The 11,326-nt window shown below is 44.2% G+C and overlaps 1 long non-coding RNA gene across 1 annotated transcript; it reads right to left on the bottom strand.

Moving 5' to 3' along the window:
* Window positions 1–7,666: 7,666 nt before the first annotated feature.
* LOC138952326 (uncharacterized) lies at window positions 7,667–10,467 on the bottom strand. The gene is made up of 2 exons (XR_011451346.1): window positions 8,390–10,467; window positions 7,667–8,109 (listed from the first exon to the last, which is right to left on the bottom strand). It is a non-coding gene; the product is annotated as an uncharacterized lncRNA (long non-coding RNA).
* Window positions 10,468–11,326: the final 859 nt, after the last annotated feature.

Here is an 11,326-nt window from a genome sequence, read left to right as displayed (position 1 = left end):
GAGAAAAGAAACACACTGGCATCGGTCCCGGATAGCCATATCGGTCCCGGATAGCCACATCGGTCCCGGATAGCCACATCGGTCCCGGATAGCCATATCGGTCCCGGATAGCCACATCGGTCCCGGATAGCCACATCGGTCCCGGATAGCCATATCGGTCCCGGATAGCCACATCGGTCCCGGATAGCCACATCGGTCCCGGATAGCCACATCGGTCCCGGATAGCCACATCGGTCCCGGATAGCCATATCGGTCCCGGATAGCCATATTGGTACCGGATAGCCACATCGGTCCCGGATAGCCACATCGGTCCCGGATAGCCACATCGGTCCCGGATAGCCACATCGGTCCCGGATAGCCATATCGGTCCCGGATAGCCACATCGGTCCCGGATAGCCACATCGGTCCCGGATAGCCATATCGGTCCCGGATAGCCACATCGGTCCCGGATAGCCACATCGGTCCCGGATAGCCACATCGGTCCCGGATAGCCACATCGGTCCCGGATAGCCACATCGGTCCCGGATAGCCACATCGGTCCCGGATAGCCACATCGGTCCCGGATAGCCACATCGGTCCCGGATAGCCACATCGGTCCCGGATAGCCATATCGGTCCCGGATAGCCACATCGGTCCCGGATAGCCATATCGGTCCCGGATAGCCATATCGGTTGACGGGACGTTACAAAATGATAACCAACCAGCCATTGTGTCAAGAAGTTTACATACAAGCTGGTGAAGTTCCATTCCTGAATGTGCTTTACCCTCTGTTCGGTCGTTCAGTCAATTGTTTATCATTATGGCGACATCCTCCGAAAGCGACGTATGGCTGCCTAAATGGCGGGGTAAAAACGGTCATACACGTAAACCCCCACTCGTGCAAAAAACACGAGTGTACGTGGGAGTTGCAGCCCATGAACGCAGAAGAAGAAGAAGAAGATTATGGCAACTATGTTTAAAAGTCTCCACTGAAGCGATGACGCTCGTTAGTAATAATATAGCATTTGCAACCCCGCCGTTACTTATACATTTCACGTTTTTGTTGTTTCGGGAGTGGTATTGGAGGGGGGGGGGGGGGGGGGGGCTTGTCCTGTAGTGACCCTCAGAGGGACGGACTTGAATAACAACTCGGAACTAAGAACAGCACTATAAACAAAAACAATTTTGTTAAAATACACAGTACGATATTACTAAGTACAGACCCCAGATAACCAGTCGCGGTTGAGTGGTCCTGCAGCAGCGGAAGATACAAATCAGTCTACACCAATGACTATCATCTCTTACCTCGCTTTATGATGGAGTAGCCTGGTGCAACCCTCGGTATTTTAACACCCTGTTTGCATGTCAACACAGAAATGTCTTGATTTTCCTGGGGGGCATCATTATATCGTCAGCAGACATCGATTATCGTGACACATATTTGGCCATCTTGCTTTGTGTCAACGGAGAGAAAGTTCCTGACTATTCTTGGAACCATTAAGTGTGTGGACGTAAACGCTATTCCTGACAAACGCTACACTGCAGATGCTCTGAAGGTTTTATTCCGGGATTCTTATCAAGTGTGTGGACGTACAAGAAATTCGCGACAAACGTTACAGAGCAAGTACTCCGAGGGTTTTATTCCGGGATTCTTATCAAGTGTGTGGACGAACAAGAAATTCGCGACAAACGTTAAAGAGCAAGTACTCCGAAGGTTTTATTCCGGGACGTCATCCGAACAAGATGTTTTTAAACTTTTTAAAAGTAAATCAGTTTTGTTTAACAAGATTGATAGATCCAAATGAAACAAGGTTTTCAAAACCGAGACAACCATGTATGTATCGATTGGAGATTGGATTTCCCTTCTTTGAGTCATGTGACGTCAGAGGCCGACAAAACTTTATAATTTGGCTTTTCAGGTTGACCGAAACTTCAAAGGAACTCAAAAAAAAAAAAAAACGTCATGTGTTTGATTGCATGTGTGTGTGCTGTTCAATGTCAAAACAACAACAAAGTGAGTACATGACGTGTGTTTTGTAGTTCCTTTGAAGTTTCGGTCAACCTGAAACGCCCAAATAATTATGAAGCTTATGTGTTTGATTGCATACATGTGGATTGCATGCATGTGTGTGTGTGCTCGTTCACTCGTCAAAACAACAACAAAGTCATAAGTACCTGAAAGGAATTCGATCGATACATAAATGTTATTTGCGTGTTTGACCAAAATATGACATTTTACACAGATCTCGACAGTCATTGTTCACCTCGACCGCTAGCGCGGTCTCGGAGAACAATGACTGTCTCGATCTGTGTAAAATGTCATATTTTGGTCAAACACGCAAATAACGTATAATATTGAGAAAGAAAAAACCTTGCAGAGGTCCCAGATAGCCATATCGGCTGTTGGGACGGTAAACAGCACTACTTTTTACAAGATTTGAAGAAACAAATGTGCATAGACATAAGCTTTTGGAACCTTCTCCATGTTTACTGCGATAGACCTTAACAAAACTAGTCTTATACATGGCGACTGGCATGCACACTGAGAAAGGAAACAAACTAGTCTTATACATGGCGACTGGCATGCACACTGAGAAAGGAAACAAAACTAGTCTTATACATGGCGACTGGCATGCACACTGAGAAAGGAAACAAAACTAGTCTTATACATGGCGACTGGCATGCACACTGAGAAAGGAAACAAAACTAGTCTTATACATGGCGACTGGCATGCACACTGAGAAAGGAAACAAACTAGTCTTATACATGGCGACTGGCATGCACACTGAGAAAGGAAACAAACCTAGTCTTATACATGGCGACTGGCATGCACACTGAGAAAGGAAACAAACTAGTCTTATACATGGCGACTGGCATGCACACTGAGAAAGGAACTAGTCTTATACATGGCGACTGGCATGCACACTGAGAAAGGAACTAGTCTTATACATGGCGACTGGCATGCACACTGAGAAAGGAACTAGTCTTATACATGGCGACTGGCATGCACACTGAGACAGGAAACAAAACTAGTCTTATACATGGCGACTGGCATGCACACTGAGAAAGGAAACAAACCTAGTCTTATACATGGCGACTGGCATGCAAACTGAGAAAGGAACTAGTCTTATACATGGCGACTGGCATGCACACTGAGACAGGAAACAAAACTAGTCTTATACATGGCGACTGGCATGCACACTGAGACAGGAAACAAACCTAGTCTTATACATGGCGACTGGCATGCAAACTGAGAAAGGAACTAGTCTTATACATGGCGACTGGCATGCACACTGAGAAAGGAAACAAAACTAGTCTTATACATGGCGACTGGCATGCACACTGAGAAAGGAAACAAACCTAGTCTTATACATGGCGACTGGCATGCAAACTGAGAAAGGAACTAGTCTTATACATGGCGACTGGCATGCACACTGAGACAGGAAACAAAACTAGTCTTATACATGGCGACTGGCATGCACACTGAGAAAGGAAACAAAACTAGTCTTATACATGGCGACTGGCATGCAAACTGAGAAAGGAACTAGTCTTATACATGGCGACTGGCATGCACACTGAGAAACAAACTAGTCTTATACATGGCGACTGGCATGCACACTGAGAAAGGAACTAGTCTTATACATGGCGACTGGCATGCAAACTGAGAAAGGAACTAGTCTTATACATGGCGACTGGCATGCACACTGAGAAACAAACTAGTCTTATACATGGCGACTGGCATGCACACTGAGAAAGGAACTAGTCTTATACATGGCGACTGGCATGCACACTGAGAAAGGAAACAAACTAGTCTTATACATGGCGACTGGCATGCAAACTGAGAAAGGAAACAAAACTAGTCTTATACATGGCGACTGGCATGCACACTGAGAAAGGAAACAAACTAGTCTTATACATGGCGACTGGCATGCACACTGAGACAGGAAACAAAACTAGTCTTATACATGGCGACTGGCATGCACACTGAGACAGGAAACAAAACTAGTCTTATACATGGCGACTGGCATGCACACTGAGAAAGGAAACAAACTAGTCTTATACATGGCGACTGGCATGCACACTGAGAAAGGAACTAGTCTTATACATGGCGACTGGCATGCACACTGAGAAAGGAAACAAACTAGTCTTATACATGGCGACTGGCATGCAAACTGAGAAAGGAAACAAAACTAGTCTTATACATGGCGACTGGCATGCACACTGAGAAAGGAAACAAACTAGTCTTATACATGGCGACTGGCATGCACACTGAGACAGGAAACAAAACTAGTCTTATACATGGCGACTGGCATGCACACTGAGAAAGGAAACAAACCTAGTCTTATACATGGCGACTGGCATGCACACTGAGAAAGGAAACAAACTAGTCTTATACATGGCGACTGGCATGCACACTGAGAAAGGAAACAAACCTAGTCTTATACATGGCGACTGGCATGCACACTGAGAAAGGAACTAGTCTTATACATGGCGACTGGCATGCACACTGAGAAAGGAAACAAAACTAGTCTTATACATGGCGACTGGCATGCAAACTTAGAAAGGAACTAGTCTTATACATGGCGACTGGCATGCACACTGAGAAAGGAACTAGTCTTATACATGGCGACTGGCATGCACACTGAGAAAGGAACTAGTCTTATACATGGCGACTGGCATGCACACTGAGAAAGGAACTAGTCTTATACATGGCGACTGGCATGCACACTGAGAAAGGAACTAGTCTTATACATGGCGACTGGCATGCAAACTGAGAAAGGAACTAGTCTTATACATGGCGACTGGCATGCACACTGAGAAAGGAACTAGTCTTATACATGGCGACTGGCATGCACACTGAGAAAGGAAACAAAACTAGTCTTATACATGGCGACTGGCATGCACACTGAGAAAGGAACTAGTCTTATACATGGCGACTGGCATGCACACTGAGACAGGAAACAAACCTAGTCTTATACATGGCGACTGGCATGCACACTGAGAAAGGAAACAAACTAGTCTTATACATGGCGACTGGCATGCACACTGAGAAAGGAACTAGTCTTATACATGGCGACTGGCATGCACACTGAGAAAGGAAACAAAACTAGTCTTATACATGGCGACTGGCATGCACACTGAGAAAGGAAACAAAACTAGTCTTATACATGGCGACTGGCATGCACACTGAGAAAGGAACTAGTCTTATACATGGCGACTGGCATGCACACTGAGAAAGGAACTAGTCTTATACATGGCGACTGGCATGCACACTGAGAAAGGAAACAAAACTAGTCTTATACATGGCGACTGGCATGCACACTGAGAAAGGAAACAAAACTAGTCTTATACATGGCGACTGGCATGCACACTGAAAAAGGAAACAAACCTAGTCTTATACATGGCGACTGGCATGCACACTGAGAAAGGAACTAGTCTTATACATGGCGACTGGCATGCACACTGAGAAAGGAAACAAAACTAGTCTTATACATGGCGACTGGCATGCACACTGAGACAGGAAACAAACCTAGTCTTATACATGGCGACTGGCATGCACACTGAGAAAGGAAACAAAACTAGTCTTATACATGGCGACTGGCATGCACACTGAGACAGGAAACAAAACTAGTCTTATACATGGCGACTGGCATGCACACTGAGAAAGGAAACAAACTAGTCTTATACATGGCGACTGGCATGCAAACTGAGAAAGGAACTAGTCTTATACATGGCGACTGGCATGCACACTGAGACAGGAAACAAAACTAGTCTTATACATGGCGACTGGCATGCACACTGAGAAAGGAAACAAACTAGTCTTATACATGGCGACTGGCATGCAAACTGAGAAAGGAACTAGTCTTATACATGGCGACTGGCATGCACACTGAGAAAGGAAACAAACTAGTCTTATACATGGCGACTGGCATGCACACTGAGAAAGGAAACAAAACTAGTCTTATACATGGCGACTGGCATGCACACTGAGAAAGGAAACAAACCTAGTCTTATACATGGCGACTGGCATGCACACTGAGAAAGGAAACAAACCTAGTCTTATACATGGCGACTGGCATGCACACTGAGAAAGGAAACAAACCTAGTCTTATACATGGCGACTGGCATGCACACTGAGAAAGGAAACAAACCTAGTCTTATACATGGCGACTGGCATGCACACTGAGAAAGGAAACAAAACTAGTCTTATACATGGCGACTGGCATGCACACTGAGAAAGGAACTAGTCTTATACATGGCGACTGGCATGCACACTGAGAAAGGAAACAAAACTAGTCTTATACATGGCGACTGGCATGCAAACTTAGAAAGGAACTAGTCTTATACATGGCGACTGGCATGCACACTGAGAAAGGAAACAAAACTAGTCTTATACATGGCGACTGGCATGCACACTGAGAAAGGAACTAGTCTTATACATGGCGACTGGCATGCACACTGAGAAAGGAACTAGTCTTATACATGGCGACTGGCATGCACACTGAGAAAGGAAACAAAACTAGTCTTATACATGGCGACTGGCATGCAAACTGAGAAAGGAACTAGTCTTATACATGGCGACTGGCATGCACACTGAGAAAGGAAACAAAACTTAGTCTTATACATGGCGACTGGCATGCACACTGAGAAAGGAACTAGTCTTATACATGGCGACTGGCATGCACACTGAGAAAGGAACTAGTCTTATACATGGCGACTGGCATGCAAACTGAGAAAGGAACTAGTCTTATACATGGCGACTGGCATGCACACTGAGAAAGGAACTAGTCTTATACATGGCGACTGGCATGCACACTGAGAAAGGAAACAAACTAGTCTTATACATGGCGACTGGCATGCACACTGAGAAAGGAAACAAACTAGTCTTATACATGGCGACTGGCATGCACACTGAGAAAGGAAACAAACTAGTCTTATACATGGCGACTGGCATGCACACTGAGAAAGGAAACAAACCTAGTCTTATACATGGCGACTGGCATGCACACTGAGAAAGGAAACAAACTAGTCTTATACATGGCGACTGGCATGCACACTGAGAAAGGAAACAAACCTAGTCTTATACATGGCGACTGGCATGCACACTGAGAAAGGAACTAGTCTTATACATGGCGACTGGCATGCACACTGAGAAAGGAAACAAACTAGTCTTATACATGGCGACTGGCATGCACACTGAGACAGGAAACAAACCTAGTCTTATACATGGCGACTGGCATGCACACTGAGAAAGGAAACAAACTAGTCTTATACATGGCGACTGGCATGCACACTGAGAAAGGAAACAAACCTAGTCTTATACATGGCGACTGGCATGCACACTGAGAAAGGAACTAGTCTTATACATGGCGACTGGCATGCACACTGAGAAAGGAAACAAACTAGTCTTATACATGGCGACTGGCATGCAAACTGAGAAAGGAACTAGTCTTATACATGGCGACTGGCATGCACACTGAGAAAGGAAACAAACTAGTCTTATACATGGCGACTGGCATGTGTTATGGAGTGGTATAGCCCGGTTTTTAGACAATCATAAATGCCTCTACACAACTCTATAAATTTAGTATTTGTTTACAGACTTGAATGTAATCTGAATAGTTGTCCGCTACAGTAGCTTACAAGGCACCAGCGCACACTCACTCACACACGCAAAAACCTGGTGTTAAATGGATCTTGACACTGCCAAGACTAATTATTATTGTTTACAAAGCTTTTTACATCACAAAATCATTTCCGGGCTTCGACCAGTACCCTAGGCCGACAACACCGCAAGAAACTCTACAGTCCAAGACGCAGACACCTTTTGGCTCAAACAAAGCAGCTTAACAGGTAAGACGAATAGGTATTCTACTGTACGTTACCCTACTGCCATCTTTCGGCTTTCAAGATGTTGGTATGGCTGTAAGTCCTTCAGACGACTGACAAGGGTGCACCAGTCCTCACGACACCGCAACCATTGCTTGACGTAGTCCTTGATCCTTCCAGTTCGTCTCGGCGGCTAACTGTAGAACCCTGCCAGCTCTCCATGCCATGGTCATGTACACCAAGCCGCAGTTGACTGGTTCAGTTCAGCCTCCGGCGATGAAAACCCTCCAGTTGGAAACACTGTAAAGTTTATAGTCCATAAATCAACTTGTCTTTAGTTTCTTTCACTCGCACAATAAAAATACTCACTCGTCCAACATATTAAGCTGCATGAGCCAATATAATTATTTACACGTTAATTCCTGTTTTCTAAAGCCAAGAAAACGTTACGTAAAACCCTCACATGTTTAAGCAGTGTAGCACAATAGCTTAGGCCTACACAATAACGTTAAACACAGAACCAGTCACTCTTCTCACATACGACAACATGACATGAAAATATAACCGGTTTCAAACATACCTCAAAAGAGTGTAAAGCCAACATTTAGTACAGTCGCCGGCCTGGCATGAATATGAAAATGGAAGATATCATGTAAGCTGATAGGGAAAGTTCGTCAGTCTTCATCCTTCTTCAGTCAGATACCTAAAACAGCAGCCCGTCTGCTAACGTGTTACGAAAAACATGAGTCGAGCTTGGCTCCTTGACGGCGACTGATTTTACAAAGTCGTTCTTGCTATGACATTGCCAGTGAGCTGTCGCCTGCATTACTTGCACGTGAAAAACCTTGTCAGTTACACAAAGGTTCAACTGCGGTCAACGCGACGGTATGCAGCCTATAGCCCTTTCCAATGTCTGACCATCGCTATAGTCTATTCTATTTACAACAATACACATCACCACAAATACGAGTAAACCGCTTCGTAACATCACCCCCTTTCCTCAAAAGAAAATGAATTGTTGATAAAACGATGAAATTTTCTGAATCTCGATCAGAGATTATCCAAAAAGTCAAAAGAATTATATACAGGGGTCATGTTCAGAAGCTGTGTACAAAACAATATCATGAACGAAACTCGAGTAAGACCTTGGCCTTGCAAGAATATACCAGTCAAAAATCAAATCAAAAATCAAATCAAATTTGAAAATGTTACTGGACAAACAGGACAATAATGAAACAATCATTCACACCCGTGTAAGCGCACGTGCCTTGAGATAGAAAACAATACTGCTTTACTGCAATACAATAAAGGGTCAAACAAACACTATTGGGCGCCAGATGTTATGGTCCCTTATTGGGCGCCAGATGTTATGGAGTGGTATAGCCCGGTTTTTAGACAATCATAAATGCCTCTACACAACTCTATAAATTTAGTATTTGTTTACAGACTTGAATGTAATCTGAATAGTTGTCCGCTACAGTAGCTTACAAGGCACCAGCGCACACTCACTCACACACGCAAAAACCTGGTGTTAAATGGATCTTGACACTGCCAAGACTAATTATTATTGTTTACAAAGCTTTTTACATCACAAAATCATTTCCGGGCTTCGACCAGTACCCTAGGCCGACAACACCGCAAGAAACTCTACAGTCCAAGACGCAGACACCTTTTGGCTCAAACAAAGCAGCTTAACAGGTAAGACGAATAGGTATTCTACTGTACGTTACCCTACTGCCATCTTTCGGCTTTCAAGATGTTGGTATGGCTGTAAGTCCTTCAGACGACTGACAAGGGTGCACCAGTCCTCACGACACCGCAACCATTGCTTGACGTAGTCCTTGATCCTTCCAGTTCGTCTCGGCGGCTAACTGTAGAACCCTGCCAGCTCTCCATGCCATGGTCATGTACACCAAGCCGCAGTTGACTGGTTCAGTTCAGCCTCCGGCGATGAAAACCCCCCAGTTGGAAACACTGTAAAGTTTATAGTCCATAAATCAACTTGTCTTTAGTTTCTTTCACTCGCACAATAAAAATACTCACTCGTCCAACATATTAAGCTGCATGAGCCAATATAATTATTTACACGTTAATTCCTGTTTTCTAAAGCCAAGAAAACGTTACGTAAAACCCTCACATGTTTAAGCAGTGTAGCACAATAGCTTAGGCCTACACAATAACGTTAAACACAGAACCAGTCACTCTTCTCACATACGACAACATGACATGAAAATATAACCGGTTTCAAACATACCTCAAAAGAGTGTAAAGCCAACATTTAGTACAGTCGCCGGCCTGGCATGAATATGAAAATGGAAGATATCATGTAAGCTGATAGGGAAAGTTCGTCAGTCTTCATCCTTCTTCAGTCAGATACCTAAAACAGGAGCCCGTCTGCTAACGTGTTACGAAAAACATGAGTCGAGCTTGGCTCCTTGACGGCGACTGATTTTACAAAGTCGTTCTTGCTATGACATTGCCAGTGAGCTGTCGCCTGCATTACTTGCACGTGAAAAACCTTGTCAGTTACACAAAGGTTCAACTGCGGTCAACGCGACGGTATGCAGCCTATAGCCCTTTCCAATGTCTGACCATCGCTATAGTCTATTCTATTTACAACAATACACATCACCACAAATACGAGTAAACCGCTTCGTAACATCATGCAAACTGAGAAAGGAAACAAAACTAGTCTTATACATGGCGACTGGCATGCACACTGAGAAAGGAACTAGTCTTATACATGGCGACTGGCATGCACACTGAGAAAGGAACTAGTCTTATACATGGCGACTGGCATGCACACTGAGAAAGGAAACAAAACTAGTCTTATACATGGCGACTGGCATGCACACTGAGACAGGAAACAAACCTAGTCTTATACATGGCGACTGGCATGCACACTGAGACAGGAAACAAACCTAGTCTTATACATGGCGACTGGCATGCACACTGAGAAAGGAAACAAAACTAGTCTTATACATGGCGACTGGCATGCACACTGAGAAAGGAACTAGTCTTATACATGGCGACTGGCATGCACACTGAGAAAGGAAACAAACCTAGTCTTATACATGGCGACTGGCATGCACACTGAGAAAGGAAACAAAACTAGTCTTATACATGGCGACTGGCATGCACACTGAGAAAGGAAACAAACTTGTATCGGTCCCGAATAACCATATTGGTTGAAGGGACGATGAAAAAAAAAAACAAGTCGCGTAAGGCGAAATTACTACATTTAGTCAAGCTGTGGAACTCGCAGAATGAAACTGAACGTAGTCCGCTGCTAGTGCAAAAGGCAGTGAAAGTGACGAGCCTGTTTGACGCGGTAGCGGTTGCGCTGTGCTTCATAGCACGCTTTAGCCTACTGTACCTCTCTTCGTTTTAAGTTTCTGAGCGTGTTTTTAATCCAAACATATCATATCTATATGTTTTTGGAATCAGGAACCGACAAGGAATAAGATGAAATTGTTTATAAATCGATTTCGGAAATTTAATTTTGATCATAATTTTT

This window comes from Littorina saxatilis, linkage group LG17 (genome assembly GCF_037325665.1).
Source record: "Littorina saxatilis isolate snail1 linkage group LG17, US_GU_Lsax_2.0, whole genome shotgun sequence".
Lineage (NCBI taxonomy): Eukaryota > Metazoa > Mollusca > Gastropoda > Littorinimorpha > Littorinidae > Littorina > Littorina saxatilis.
Note: the sequence above shows the minus strand (reverse complement) of the source record. Positions and strands in the feature narration are given on the sequence as shown.